Genomic DNA, 16,676 nt, shown 5'->3' with positions numbered 1-16,676 from the left:
CGACTTGAAATTCTAAGGGCTTGCGTCGTGTATCCGCATAACTCTTTTGACGGCTTCGAGATGTCACAAGATTATCGCGGATTTTCTTGATTTTGTCTGTTGTTTCCAGAATGAGCTCAGGTCTAGTAAGCTGAGCTTCACCGGTCTCGTTCCAACAAACAGGTGAACGACAATTTCGTCCGTAGAGAGCTTCGAATGATGCCATATTGATACTAGCATGATGACTATTGTTGTAAGAGACATCGATCAATGGCAGATGAGAATCCCAATTACCACCAAAGTCTATCACGCATGCTCTAAGCATATCCTCCAAAGTTTGAATCGTCCTCTCAGATTGACCATCTGTTTGGGGATGATAAGCAGTGCTTAGATTCAGTTGGGTTCCCATAGCAGATTGCATGGTCTTCCAGAAATGAGATGAAAACCGAGCATCACGATCAGAAATGATATCCAAAGGAACACCATGTCGTGATACAATCTCATCAACATAAATCTTTGCAAGTTTATCAGCAGATAGATCCTCGCGAATCGGAATAAAATGAGCTGATTTCATTAATCGATCGATAACAACCCAAATAACATTATGACCTTTAGACGTACGCGGTAACTTAGTGATGAGATCCATCGCAATGTTCTCCCACTTCCAAACCGGTATCTCTGGTTTACAAGCAAACCAGAAGGCCGCTGATGTTCAACCTTGACTTTGAGACAAGTTAGGCATTTCGATACATACAAGGCAACATCCTTTTTCATACCAGGCCACCAGCACTGAGTACGAAGATCCTTGTACATTTTATCAGCACCAGGATGGATAGAATATCGAGACTTATGAGATTCGTCCATCACCAAGGTGCGAAGATCGTCTTGTTTCGGAATCCATATACGATCCTTGAAATAGAGCAAACCATCGTTCTTCGCTTCGAGCTTAAGCTCAAGCTGACGTGGTAATTCCTTACCTATCAAATTTTGTGAAACACAAAATTGCTGAGCTTGAAGAACACGAGTTTGAAGATTAGACAGTGTTTGAACAGAATGAAGATTGACTCACTCTTTTCGACTAAGCGCATCAGCTACGACATTCTCCTTACCAGGATGGTAACGAATCTCGCAATCGTAGTCGCTCAAGAGTTCAACCCAACGTCGTTGCCTCATGATCAGCTCTTTCTGATTAAGAACATGCTGGAGACTTTTGTGGTCTGTGAAAACCACACACTTCGTTCCATAGAGGTAGTGTCTCCAGATTTTAAGCGCGAAAACTACAACACCTAACTCAAGATCATGAGTCATGTAGTTCTTCTCATGAATTTTCAGCTGTCTAGACGCATAAGCTATGACTTTACCTCGTTGCATAAGAATGCAACCAAGTCCTAGATTCGACGCGTCACAACAGACAACGAAATCATCATTTCCCTCGTGCAGAGATAAAACAGGAGCATCACACAGCTTCTGTTTCAGCGTTTGGAACGCTTCTTCTTGCTTGGGTCCCCACTCAAAAGGCTTATTCTTCTGAGTCAAAGCAGTGAGTGGAACCGCAATCTTTGAGAAGTTTGAAATGAATCGACGATAGTAACCAGCAAGACTAAGAAAAGATCGAATCTCTGTAGGCGTTGTTGGTGTATTCCAGTCTTTAATAGCAACAATCTTGGATGGATCCACATGAATACCCTGCTCATTGACTATATGACCCAAGAATTGAACTTCTTTAAGCTAGAATTCACACTTGGAGATGTGACAACTCGTAATTTCAAGTCTTCTCTATGTACTGATTTCTTTTCACATTACATGTTATGTGTAACTTACAAATGCGCTACATGTTTAGTTAAAGTGTTTAATTGCTTTTATATTGCGACCATGTGAAACTCATTTGGCTACACCTGTGCACCTTTAAATGTTTGTATGTATGTGTTGGCTGGTTATTTTAGATGTGTTAATTGTTAGTGCCTTAGGAGCCCAAACAAGTATTATATCGAACCATAAATTAAGTGGGCTCGGCCCACTCCATACCGATCATGTATGGAATTAGTCCATGCATCTAAAATATATTAGCACAAGATGGATCAAACCCTAATACCTTCACCTCTTCCCCATTAGCCACGGCTGTAGGATCCCCTCTCCCCATCATCGAAGCAACACCTTATACGGTCAAGATGTTGGTTAGTGGATTCTTGTTTATGATACCTTTTAATTTTTTTTGGGTAAAGGGTTACCCCGGTTAAAATTTTATAAAGAATCAAAGAACAGGGTGTGACATGAGTTTGACACACACTACTAGGCTTGACAGGCCAAGCCTAGACAACACAAAAACAGAACATCCAAAACAAAACGGCCCAAAAAAACTACAACCCAACAAAACAAACTAACTACATGCTATACTAGCTCGCAATTAGCCCGGCTCATCTTCTTTTACTCCCCATGTTTCCAACAGCTTCCTATAGTGCATGTCTCTTCCGATCTTGTAGCCCATTATACGAAGCCGAACCATGTCCAAGATAATCTGTGCCACTGTCTCTTCCTTCCTGTATACATTGGAGAATAGCCGATTATTCCTTTCTTGCCATACAAAATAGGTAGAAGCCGCTACCAACAGCTTGCACACAATGTGTTCTAATTTCTTAGAATTCGCATTCAGCTCTATCCACCCCATTATTGAGCTCCATGACTCGTTTACATTTACCATATCAACTTTTTGTTTAACCATGCTCCAAATCTTGGCCGCATACGTGCATTGAAAAAATAGATGGTCTCTTGAATCTCGTCCATAGTTACACAAAGGACAACACATGAGCCGTAAATTCGTTTCACTCCCCGCTTCCCATACTGCTAATCTGTCTTGAGTCTTTAGCTTATTCTTAAGAACTAACCAAAGATGAAAAGAGTGTCTTGGAATACATTGGCCATACCACACCATATTTACCCAAGCTACCTTGTTCTCCCTCAGCCGAAGATTATTCCAAGCTTCCCAAGATGTAAATTCCACCATTTTTCCTTCCACAGATCTCCATCGCAGTTTATCAACTGAATCCGGAACTAGCTCAGGAACCATAACATCAATGAGTACTGGGTATAAATCATACCAAGCCTGAGGCCACCTCCAGTTACCCTCAGCATCTACAATCTCCGCAACCGTAGTTTGCAAATTGAAACCCGCTTGGGCAATTCTCCTTGGCGTAACAAAATTCCGAATCGGACTGCAACCGCACCAATTATCACTCCATGCATTCGTCTGTGATCCACTCCCAATCAACTTCCAAACAAAGTTTCTAACTACCGGACGAATAGATAGAATTTTCCTCCAACTCCATGTCAACGCTCCACGGCTTTGAATGTCCCAAAAATTCCTACCTTTTATCTTGTAAGAATGGATCCATTTTACCCACAAGGACTCCCGGTTACTAATAATGCTCCATATGTGCGACGTGATAAGTGCTTTGTTCACATCCGAAATACTTCGAATCCCAAGGCCCCCCTCTTCTTTAGGCAAACACACGTCCTTCCATGCTACTTTGGACCGGGTATTCCCCGTAACCCCCCCGTTCCAAAGAAATCTACGCATCCTCTTTTCCAAATCCTTGACTATACGCGCTGGCAAAATGAACACCGAAGCCCAATACGTATACATTGCTGCAAGAACCGAATTCAGGAGCTGTAATCTGCCTGCAAAGGATAAAGATTTAGACATCCAATTATCGACTTTCCTCTCCATACGTTCCACCAGAACTCGACAATCTCTAAAAGACAGCTTGGTAGAAATTAGGGGAACCCCCAGATAGCGAACCGGGAGCTCACCCTCACGAAACGGCAACAACCGTAAAATCTCGGCTTTTACATGTGTTGGAACGTTACAAAAAAATACCGTACTCTTCGGCAAACTAGGAGTCAGGCCCGAAACACTAGTGAACTCCTCCAAAACATTCCGAATAAGCTTGACCGATTCGGTATCACCATTGACAAAAACAAATAAATCATCAGCAAATGATACATTTATAATCTTTTGTTCATAACAGTGTCGATGGAACTTGAAGGTGGAATTTACCGCCATCTTTTGTAACATAAGAGATAACACCTCCATAATCAACGTGAATAGATATGGTGACATTGGATCCCCTTGGCGTAAACCCCGTTTCCCTGGGAAAAAACCATGCAGCTCGCCATTTACACTAACCGAGTAAGACACAGTAGTGACACATGCCATAATCCACGAAACCATTTTCCTGTGAAAACCATACCTGACCAGAATATTTTCTAAGAACGATCAGCTTACAGTATCATAAGCTTTCTGGATATCAATCTTGAAAGCACACCTTGGAGGGCCACGATCCACATGATAGTTATGCATAAGCTCCTGCGTAATCAGAATATTATCGGAGATCTTCCTACCAGGAATAAATGCCGATTGATTAATATTCACGAGCTTCCCCAAACAACCCTTCACACGATTTGTGATAATTTTGCTGATGCACTTGTAAATCACATTGCAACATGATATTGGCCTGTAATCCAGAACTGAGTTTGGCGTATCAATCTTTGGAACCAACGCTAAAATCGTGTGGTTAATTTGCTTAAGAAGTTGGCCATTATTAAAGAAATCACACACTGCCTTAGTAACTTCACCACCCACAACATCCCAAGCATTCTTAAAAAACGCTGAAGTGTATCCGTCTGGACCTGGTGCCTTATTCTCTCCAATGCTGAACATAGCCTGTTTAACTTCATCATCAGTAACCTGCCTCACCATATTCTCCGCCACGTTCTGCTGCAAAACATTAACGAACAAATCAGCCTCATCCAACCTCGTTACTCGATCTTGAGTGCCCAGGAAATTAGAATAATGGTTCAACAAGGCAGCCGCAGCATCAACACCCTCATACTGAATCCCATTCACATCCTTAATGCAATTGATTTTACTTCTAGCATTCCTACTCTTTACACAATTATGAAAGTAGGAAGTATTAGAATCGCCCGCACATAACCATTGCACTTTAGATTTTTGTTTCAAGAAGCACTCCTCATCGTAAGCTGCTGACTTAAACTCTCGTAAACAGGTAGTCTCCAATAACCGAAAAGAAGCATCAAAAGGATGAGCTTCCACCTGTTTTTGAATACGGTCAAGTTCATTCCGTAACTCTGAAACTCGTTTATGAAGATTACCTTGATTACGCAATATTCTCCGAAAATGCGTTTTCAAGCTCTTCATTTTCATAACCACCGAATACATATTAGCCCCCTCCACGGTTTTATTCCATTCGGATGTAACAGCTTGGCGGAACTCTGGCTGTGTGACAATAAAGTTCGGGAATTTAAACGGTTTAGGCCGGTCCTTAGGCATAGAAAACAACTTTAAGATAGCAGGAGCAAGATCAAAAACGCGGAACGGCTGAAAAATAGCATAAGCATCCGAAAAATCATCAAAAAATTTGATGTTACCCATAATACGATCAATCTTCTTCATAATTCCTACCCCATCCCTTGGTTTTTGATTCCAAGTATAATGCATCCCATGACTCTTAACATCAATCAGTTCTGCCTCTTGAATACACTCATAAAAATCTCGCATAGCTAAAGTATGGGACGAAGGACCCATCACAAAATCCTCCATATTCAAAGCAGCATTGAAATCACCCATGACAACCCACGGAGTGTCATTAGTGATGCCTTTAAACCTACACAAATCAGCCCACAAACTCCTCCTATCTTGATACTTGTTTTCCGCATACACAAAGGAACAAAATAACGTCTTTTTCACCGTTTTTAACACTATCTGAGCATGTATAACCTGGTCTGATTGGGATATAACCATTAGATCAATATCATCCGCATTCCACCCCAATATAACCCTCGTACCTCTTTGACACACACCACCGTTAGATGTCCAGTTCCACTTCCGAAACACCTTATCACAGATCTTATTAAGCTTTTTAACATCGACATGAGACTCTAGGATGGCACACACACTTAACTGATTCTCCATAATAAAATGACGAACCTCACTTTGTTTCAGGGGTTGGTTCAAACCCCTTATGTTCCAGGCTGCTAAGCTACCCATTAAAACCATTGTCACCGGGAGTGCTTGCCCCCTCAGAATTTTTATTATTCATGTTACCTCTCATAAAATCAGCCATCTCTGTCGGGTTCACCTCGATAACTTCATCAGGTTGTTGTATACGAGTCCCATGAGTTTCATCAACCACTGATTTGGCACTTGTCGGGTCCCTTTTCTCATCATTCTTGCTATTATCAAGTACCTCAAAAGCGTTCGACAACGGCACATCCGATGTATCCCCCTTCGTCCCAGACGTACTTGCATGATTTTTATTAGTCTTTGGTTTATACACAACCCTTGGTTTTTGCTTTTTTTGAGGAAACGAGTACCTCGCCATCCTCCTGTTATCAGTAACAAAACCCTCCTCATCAACCGTTACCACCTTGGCCTTACCTTTAGGTTTCTTGTGACATGTGTTATCATCGTGGCCAAACAAACAACATGAACTACAGCGGAGCGGCCTCCACTCATATTCAACTTTAACCCGTTCCAAAACAAATCCCTCCTCATCCATTTTCGGGATAGCCACAGTAATATGATCTTTTAGCTCATTATCAGCATTTAACTCAATCATTGCCCGAGCATAACTACTCCTTCCCCAATTATCAACGCACATATCAGCGGTATAAGAATCTAACCTTTTAGGGGTCCCTAACTTTGACGCCAGCAAGCTCAATCCATCATCAGTATAGACCGCAATCGGCACATTGTGCAACTTAACCCATACAGGAACTGTTTTGATGCTATCCTTCTTGAGAGTAACCTTCGGAGACCATACATTCAGGAACAGTGGAACTTTACGTATTAACCATGGTCCTCCTTCCAAAACCTTCGTCAAGCCCTCCTTTGAATCAAACTTGAAGAAAAAGAAACCTGACGTGTTCATCATAAGCTTAGAAAACCCAAATTTTGCCCAAACATTCTTCGCATAATATTCTACCACCGGAAACGGCAAGCGATTCCCTAGAAAGTACCCATAGAGCACATTATCAAATTTGTTTTGAACCTGCTGTACCACCTCTCTCGGTATAACAACATCCGCATCATCTCTAGATTCCATGGGTTTCATAAGTCTGAAGTTAACCTCTCTTTTCATCCGCGTAGATTGCACTTTCTCAGCATACGATACTGATTCTTCCGCCTTATAAGTATCCCAGAAAAACTCATCATGCACAGTATCAGGTTTACCCTTATTAGCCATTGACGACGAACCACCAGCCGCAAATAGGTTATCCACCGGTATAGATATGGCCTCCAACCCATCAAGAATCGATTGATTATTCGTGGAATATAACCCCCTCCTAGGCATCATTGTATTACCTTCAATGTTTGTTACCCGTAACCCAATACCACGGATCGGAGCAGTACCTGGCGTTGAAACAGGAGTTGCATCAGTGTTTTCATTGACCCCCTCAAAACCCTTATTAGGGTTTAACGAGGAGCTCAATATATCCGGTGGCTTAACATGTCTAGCATCCATATCCGAAGGCTTGAACTGACTAGAATCCATGGCAAACAGAATCAAGAACCATGCAACGTGCAAATAAAACGACAGAACAAGAAAACCAAACGATCTGGCAACAAACCCTAGCAGGAAAAAAACGAAACAAAAATAACCTTAAACCCGACGTCAAACGATTAGATATCACGGTGAAGTCTAGTATCCTTACTCAGAAGAACGACAACACCCCAAATGCTAACCGAAATCAATCAAGAAGAAGATCAAGAGGAACGAACGAACGAACGAAAGCTAGGGTTTCCCTTGGTCGCCAAAATCGCCCAGAGCCCCACCATGTCAAACTCTAAAAATTCAGCTGATACCTTTTAATTAGTGATTGTACTTATGTCAAATCTTGATTAATGAAACTATATTCATGTTTTGTAAATTATATGGTTACATGATACTAAAGTAAACTGTTTCTTTGCATGAGGAATCGTAATTTGAATTATTTGCTCATAAGAATCATAGATAGATCTAGGTTGAGTCTAAGACACTGTATAATCGATGTTAGCATGGTTGTATGTATTGGTTTTCCTTGATTTTGATATTGATTTGTGAGACTCGCTGAACAAATAAAGTGTCAGGCCCACTAAATGCAATATTCGGTCTAATTGAAATTAGGTTTCATTGAACTTGACACAATAATCCAACTACTCAGTTTGCATGTGATCTCACTGATAATGGCGGTCCAATGGAATTATGATTAGGGGTACAGTTGTCAGCCATATAACCCATGATCTAGTTGTATACATGATGATGATGATGATTCTGTGAACGTGTGATGATAAATAGGTTTAAGGTTTAGTGGTGTAAACCCCTTGTATGATAAACATAAATCTCGACCAAGATTTATTGCATGTTCGGTGATTAATATGCGGATCTATGAGTTGCATGCAAGATAAATAGTGATTGTATGCATGATGAATTGGTCCTGCGCATGATATTTGAATGGTATGCTCAAACCTGTTGACTAGTTAAAGAACGAGAATGATGAGGACTTTGCTTATGAACACACACATTTGATGCACTAGGTATAGGCAGATCTGGTATGATCATACACTAGCAACCCTGTCATGTGGCACATTGTTTTAAGCCGCATAGATTTTAGATCGACATACACTTGGGTTGGGTATTAGACTGGTTGCACAAACACACCTAGGCCATGCACACACGAATTGGACTGCACTGTTTCCTTTTCTTATGGATTGTAAATTGGACTCGAGTTATGTGGGCCGGGAGTTAGCTGGGCCACACATGAAGAGGGAGGTGTTTAAAACGCAGCTGGGCTGGGCTAAAGATACGGGTCGTAAGCCGGATTTAATTAGCAAACTAGAAACTTAAGTTAAACGCTTTTGGGTGGGCCGATAGCTTATTAAAACGTACACCCTTGATTGGTCGCACCCGACTTATGTTGGGCCAGGAAACATTGGGCCGCACCCTAGTGGGCCCGCACACTTAAACGGAAATCCCACACTGGTAACGGACCTTTTCAGTTGGGCCGTACACTGGCATGATGAATAAAGTGGACTCTAGGTTGTTATGTGTTATATGTGTTATGGCAGGGATTTGTCTGTGGATTTTAGAGGGGTGCTACGTGTTGTGTAAAACTGTTATTACATGCAATTTGCTTGTAATGTGTGATGTAGTTATATACGAAACTAATTATTGTTGGTAACCATGTTAGGACGTTTGTGACCGACTGTTAAACAAGTAACTGGTCTTACCGAGCAAACCAAGGTGAGTTCACACTTTCCACAAGGCATGGGATTCCCAACGGTTGGGAATGGGTAAACGATTGAAACTGAAACTGCGTGATCTCCTGGTTTGGAACACGTACACACCCTCTTTATTGAAGGGTGACGACATGTGATAAGTATTTAATCGGAACCTGCGTAATCTCCTGGTTTGGAGATTACGTACACAACCTCTTTACTGAAGGGTGACAACACAGATACTAGACCAAAACTCTCTATCATGAAGTCCCTCCTTTTATATCGACTTAATCGTCGGGCCAATGACGAGCGGGTCATTAGTTAGATAGCGCTATTTAGGTTTGACAAGACTCACACCGTGCCGCAGAGGACGGGCGTGAACTAATGGATCTGGGCACTAGTCAATGATGATAGACATTGACGTCAGGGCACCAACTTACTTTAGTCAGTGGTCGATATGGTAAACGGGTCTAGTCGTTCACATGGGGAAGCCCCCACTGGTTATGGTTTGGGAAAGAAGGAATTGGTTAATCATATTTTCAACTATGGGGTAACCCCCCCCCCCCCCACGGCAAGTAAGCCAGCTAAAGAAAAACTATGTTTTTGAAACAACTTAAAACGAACACCCAACTGTGAACTCGCTCAACTTTGTTGTTGATTCGTTGTTACATGCCTTGCAGGTCTTTAGGTGCATATTGTTGGAACTTGCTGTGTGGGAGGCTGGAGTGGTCATGGGTCGGGATACATGGAATCGCAATACAAGACTAATGGTTTTTATATATGGTTTATAAACACTTAACGACTAAATTTTTGCTTCCGCTATATACTGTAAACTATTCATAACGGTGTAACACCTAATGTTAATGAATGAAAGTTTATTTAAATATACTTATGAGTTCAATATGATTGGTGGCTAGATCCTGGTCAGTCAAGCCTCCTGCGGTGATACTCCGCTTGTGGATTTTGGGGGTGTGACAGATTGGTATCAGAGCCATTGGTTATAGTGAACTTGGTTTTAAAAAGGGGAAAACGTTTTTATAAAACCAGACTATAACCGAATAGTTCTGAAAACGCGAATGCGACCATGACACTCAGCTCTAGATTGCAAGGTTCGTCTTTCTTACTTATTGCATACATTACATGACTAGTACACATTTGTTTATTATGAGATATACGAAAGCACACTTGTCACCATAGTATGATTACATGAATTGCTTGCTTGCATTATGATGCATTGGTAGTACGTCATAGTCTGGGGATTTCTGTGATCTTATCGTTTTGATAACCTCTGTTGGGCACTCGAGTTTGGGGAACCATTTTACATGAGTCAGGAGGAACTAAGATGAGCATGCAAATCACAATATTATTGTGGGTGCACACATAATAATAATGTGGGGTGCATGTGAGTCCCAGTGAGGCTTAACAAGTGGAAAAGGGGTTCTGATCCGCAATTAGATCGATGTGAAACATAACAAACCTATAGGGGTCATAGCAGTGATTGTCCCCTACTCGAACGTGAACTTTTCATTCATCTCTGGATCCTTCCGAATCTCGATGCTATCGAGTATTACCTGAACACCCATCTGAACGCGTAGTGAATTGTGTAGAATGCTAGGTGCTTGCATGAACGTCCTTGAGTTGGTTTATACCTTTCTCACTTCTCTTCGTTTGATGGAACTCTATGTATTGACGTCTTAGACTCCGAAGTGTGATTACTTCTACAACACTCTCGCAGCATACCGCGTATTACTCAATCGACTTGCTCGATCGATGGACCAAAGGGTGAGCGTAGTATTTTACCGACCTCAGTAATTGGGCAACCCTGATCACCGGCAACGAACACCAGCAAAGTGACTGCAATCGAATCTCCAACCCTAGTCAGCGACTGATGGGAGTCAACCATTACAAACCAATCAAGACATAAGCAATGACAACTGACTGTAGAATGGAATGTGTAACTCCCCGCATAGTGAGTAGTGCCTTAGCACGTACCATGGAATGTGAAGAGGTGGGCCCTGTCGGTAATAGATCGTGGAGCTCTGTTTCAAACAACTGCATTAAAGGCAACAGTCACGGCAACATCAAGGTATTTGTAATGATAACCAACAGTACGGAAAGTGAAGGTGCCTACTGTGACAACTCGTAATTCTGAATCTATCTTTGTACTTTGTTGTAACATATGTGAACGTGACGTGATTATATGAAAGTGATTGATTAAACGAATGTTATGTTTGATTTGTGCTTGTGTAATGTATGTATGTACATAAACGGTCCAAACGCACAACACTCACCCGATCACACAAGCCCATTCGGGCTACACTCTTGTATTCGGATCAATGGGCAGCCCAAATGAGGGTTCGGCCCACTCCCTTATGTCGCATAACTCTTAGGGGATAGGGTATACCCCTCATAATTTGCAAAACACTTTACACACACAAACCCTAGCTCTCTTCCTTCTCTCTAGAACTCGACGGCAACACACACCTTCCCTATCGAAGATCTTTTCTTATTCGGATCAATCCTTGTTCATTCTCTAATCGGACGTGGTTGACCACTAGCAACTAGACTTGACCTTTCTGTGTATCTGCCGTGCAAACCAAGGTGAGTTCACACTCTTACCAAGGCATGGGGTTCCCAGGGTCGGGAATGGGTTTGGAAGATTTCTTATACTTAAGTTATTATCAGGATTACGTACTTTGGGCCTCGGGAGACGAAGGTTATTGATAGATACTGCTAGACTAGTGATACAAATACTTCTCTTCGCACACACGCCGGGAATGGCTGCGATAATAGAACCAATCTTCGCACACATGCCTGGAATGGCTGCGAACCATACACTAAACTTTGCACACATGCCGGGTGGGCTGCGATACAAATATACCTAGTCTAGAATACTTGGGAAACTCCCACTAATTTTCGCAAACATGCCTAGAGGCCTGCGATACAAATGCATACGAAACATGATCCACTAAACAAACATACGGTCTACTATACTATTACGATCACTGAACAACCAACTGTGAACTCGCTCAACTAGTTGTTGACTCTCTGTTACATGCCTTGCAGGACCTTAGGTACCCATGGAGCTTGTATGGGAGGCGCAGTCGTTGTGGGACATGGATCGAGGATGCTATGTTAAAACATTTAAACATTTGAACTTATTACTTACATTGGGTTTACAATTATGCTTCCGCTAGACACTTAATATGCTTTGTTTTGAACACCTTTCATATTGTTTGGTTGAATTACATTTATTACTTATTATGTTTGATATGATTGGTGGCTTGATCCTGGTCATGTCACGCCTCCAAGCGGTGGTACTCCGCGGGTGGATTTTTGGGGGTGTGACAGATTGGTATCAGAGCCATTGGTTATAGAGAACTTGGTTTTAATAAGGGAAAAACGTTTTTATTAAAACCGGACTATAACCAGAACAGTGCTCAACGATCCACAACGACTCTTCGCTCCACGTGCAAGACTCAACATACTAGGTAACATGGTATATGTTATATTGCCTACTTGCTAGATTACATAGAACTTTGCTCATGGTATGCTTAGATACACATAACCATTATTACTTGAGAACACTTGTGTGCTTACTCCCTTCTGTCATCGCACTTTTCGCGAACCTCTCTCACTTATGTTACGTTTGCTTTGAAGATCATGTCTGGACGTATTAACATGACTCAAGCCCAGTTGACGGCTCTCATTAACGAACAAGTTGTTGCGGCACTTGCAGCCGCACAGGCAGGAGGTATATCCTGCAGTTGTAACTCACACTAAGATCTTTAGATCCTACACTTCTAGACCAACTCTTGTGTTTAACCTTGTCCTATTCTTAGACACAATAGGTCAACACGCACAGCCACCTGTTTGCACTTTCAAAAATTTCATAGACTGTTGTCCAAGCACGTTTAGTGGCACTGAAGGAGCAGTGGGACTCCTCCATTAGTTTGAGAAGCTCGAGTCAGTGTTTGAAATGTGTGAATGCCCTGAGGCTCGCAGGGTGAAGTACGCCACTGGTACTTTAGAAGGAATTGCGCTGACTTGGTGGAACGCACAAGTTCAGATATTAGGGTTGGCAGCTGCTAACGCCACCCCTTGGAATGATTTTAAGGAACTCATCAAACGGGAATACTGTACACGAGATGACATCCACAAGTTGGAGGTGGAGCTATATCATCTGAAAATGGCAGGGTCAGAAATTGAAGCTTATACGAAACGGTCAAACGAGCTGGCCATCTTGTGTCCAACCATGGTGGACCCTCCAGTCAAGCGCATTGAGTTGTACCTCAAGGGGTTAGCACCAGAAATTCAGAGCCATGTGACATCGGCTAACCTTAATAATATTTAGGATATTCAGCGTCTTGCTCATCGCCTCACAGATCAGGCAGTGGAACAGAACAGGCTGCCTAAGGGCATCAGCGCTACTGCCACCGCTACCACTTCTGCTACTCCTGCTATCCCCAATGACAACAAGCGGAAATGGGATGGGGATTCCAGCAAGGGTTCAGCTACCGTTCAGTCTCAAGCACAGCAGCATCGCAAGAATAGTGATTACCAGAGCCCGGGTCAGCAAACTTCTGGTGGTCAGGGGCAGGGTGGATATCGGGGAATTCACCCACTGTGTAACAGGTGTAACAGACACCACAGTGGTCAGTGCCGCAAGGGCCGCTGTCAGAGATGTCTCAAGATAGGGCACGAAGCTAAAGATTGCAGGAGCTCACGACCTGCGAATCCGAACCAACAACAACCACCAACTCCTCAAAACCAACAGCAGCAGCAATAGCGAGGCAACAGGGGATGCTTTCAGTGTGGTGCGGAAGGCCACTTCAAGCGGGATTGCCCCCAGTTGAACCAGAATCGCAACAACAATAACAATCAGGGCAATGGGAACAACAACGGTGGAAACAATAATGGCAATGAAGCTAGGGGACGTGCATTTGTGCTGGGGCAGGGAGAAGCAAGGAATGATCCCAACGTGGTAATGGGTAAGTTTCTCCTCGAAGACTTTTATGTTACTGTATTGTTTGATTCGGGTGCGGATACAAGTTATATATCTCTAAAAGTTAGCCAAATGTTAAAACGTGCACCAACTCCCTTAAACACCAAACATGTCATAGAGTTAGCTAACGGTAAAAGTCTAGAGGCCACACACCTAGTTCAGGGTTGTAATCTTATCCTCGCTGGTCAAACTTTCTCAATCGATCTCATTCCCATAGCTCTGGGTAGTTTCGACATCGTCATTGGAATGGACTGGTTATCCCAACATCACGCGGAGATCCTATGTAAGGAGAAGATCATTCGTATTCCTCGTTCTGGTAAAGAACCTCTCAAGGTTCAAGGCGACAAGAGTGGTGCAGTGGTTGGCATCATCTCCTTCCTGAAGGCCCAGAAGTGTTTACGAAAGGGTCACGCTGCCATTTTGGCACTTGTTACTGACGCACCAATAAAAGAGAAGAGATTAGAGGATATCCCAGTTGTACGCGACTTTCCTCAGGTGTTTCCTGAAGACTTACCTGGGCTACCGCCTCATCGCCAGGTAGAATTCCAGATCGAGCTAGCTCCAGGAGCAACACCCATAGCTCGTGCACCGTATCGCTTAGCTCCATCAGAATTGGAAGAACTATCTACACAGCTACAAGAACTCTTGGATAAGGGTTTCATTCGTCCTAGCTCTTCGCCCTGGGGAGCTCCAGTATTATTCGTGAAAAAGAAGGACGGTACCTTCAGGATGTGCATTGATTATAGCGAGCTTAACAAGGTGACAGTGAAGAATCGCTATCCTCTTCCACGAATTGATGACTTATTCGACCAGTTGCAAGGGTCGAGCTACTACTCCAAGATAGACCTGAGGTCAGGTTATCATCAGCTGAGAGTCCGGGATGAGGACGTCTCCAAGACAGCATTCAGAACTCGCTACGGCCACTACGAGTTTCTAGTCATGCCATTCAGGCTAACGAACGCACCTGCAGTCTTTATGGATCTTATGAACAGGGTGTGCAAACGCTACTTAGACAAATTTGTAATCGTTTTCATCGACGACATCCTGATCTATTCCAAGAATCAGGAGGAACATGAGCAGCACCTACGACTTATTTTGGAACTTTTTCGGTCAGAACAGCTGTACGCCAAGTTTTCAAAATGCGACTTCTGACTTCGAGAAGTCCACTTTCTAGGCCACGTGGCAAACAAGGATGGGATCCATGTTAACCCATCCAAGGTAGATTCGATCAGGAACTGGCCTGCACCGCGTACACTAGGGATGGGATTGGTACAGTACTCGTACCCATACCCATACCCGTACCGGTACCGAAAATACCGGTACCGAATTTGAACAAAACTGGGTACCAAATACCGTACCAAATATATAGGTATGGTACGGGTACTGGTACTGGTATTTTCGGTACAGTACCCGCTTTGGTACCATTTTGTTTTTATTTAGTTTTTGAGCACTTGTACGAGTACCAAATAGGTAAAATTGACATGAGTACCAATATAGTACGAGTACCAAATAGGTAAAATTGGTACGAGTACCAATACGATACGGGTACCATATAGGTAAAATCAGTACGAGTACACTATTAATACCATAATACGAAATAAAACATATTACAGAAAAACTTTTAAAGGTATATATAAAATTCGGTACCAGTACCCGTTTTTACCCGTACCCGTACCCGTACCAATACCGAAAGTACCGAATACTAAAATCAATAAAACTGGATACAGATACATGTGCCAAATACCTAAAATCGGTACGGGTACAGGTATGGGTACGGGTACGGTACGGTACGGTACGGGTACGAGTACAGGTATTTGGTAAAAAAAAGCCCATCCCTAGTGTACACCAACGGAAATACGCCAATTCTTGGGTTTGGCAGGTTATTACAGACGGTTCATTAAAGATTTCTCAAAGATTGCACAGCCGCTTACACAACTGACACAGAAGGGTGGCACCTACCGTTGGGGTAATACTCAGGAAACAGCTTTTCAGCACTTAAAGGATAGACTATGCAGCGCACCTATTCTTTCATTGCCAGAGGGCATGGACGATTTTGTGGTCTATTGTGATGCATCAATACAAGGTCTTGGTTGTGTGTTGATGCAACGGGATAAAGTCATTGCCTACGCTTCACGCCAACTTAAGGTTCACGAACGGAACTACACGACGCACGATTTACAGCTGGGAGCCGTTGTTTTCGCGCTTAAGATATGGCGACATTACCTGTACGGTACCAAGTGCACCATCTACACCGATCACAGGAGTCTCGAGCATATCTTCAAGCAGAAGTAATTGAACATGCGTCAATGACGATGGGTTGAACTACTCAATGATTACGAATGTGCCATTATGTACCATCCAGGCAAAGCCAATGTTGTGGTTGACACCCTCAGTCGAAAGGATACTACGCCTAGGTGC

This window comes from Helianthus annuus, chromosome 1, assembly GCF_002127325.2.
Source record: "Helianthus annuus cultivar XRQ/B chromosome 1, HanXRQr2.0-SUNRISE, whole genome shotgun sequence".
Taxonomy (NCBI): Eukaryota; Viridiplantae; Streptophyta; class Magnoliopsida; order Asterales; family Asteraceae; genus Helianthus; species Helianthus annuus.
Note: the sequence above shows the minus strand (reverse complement) of the source record.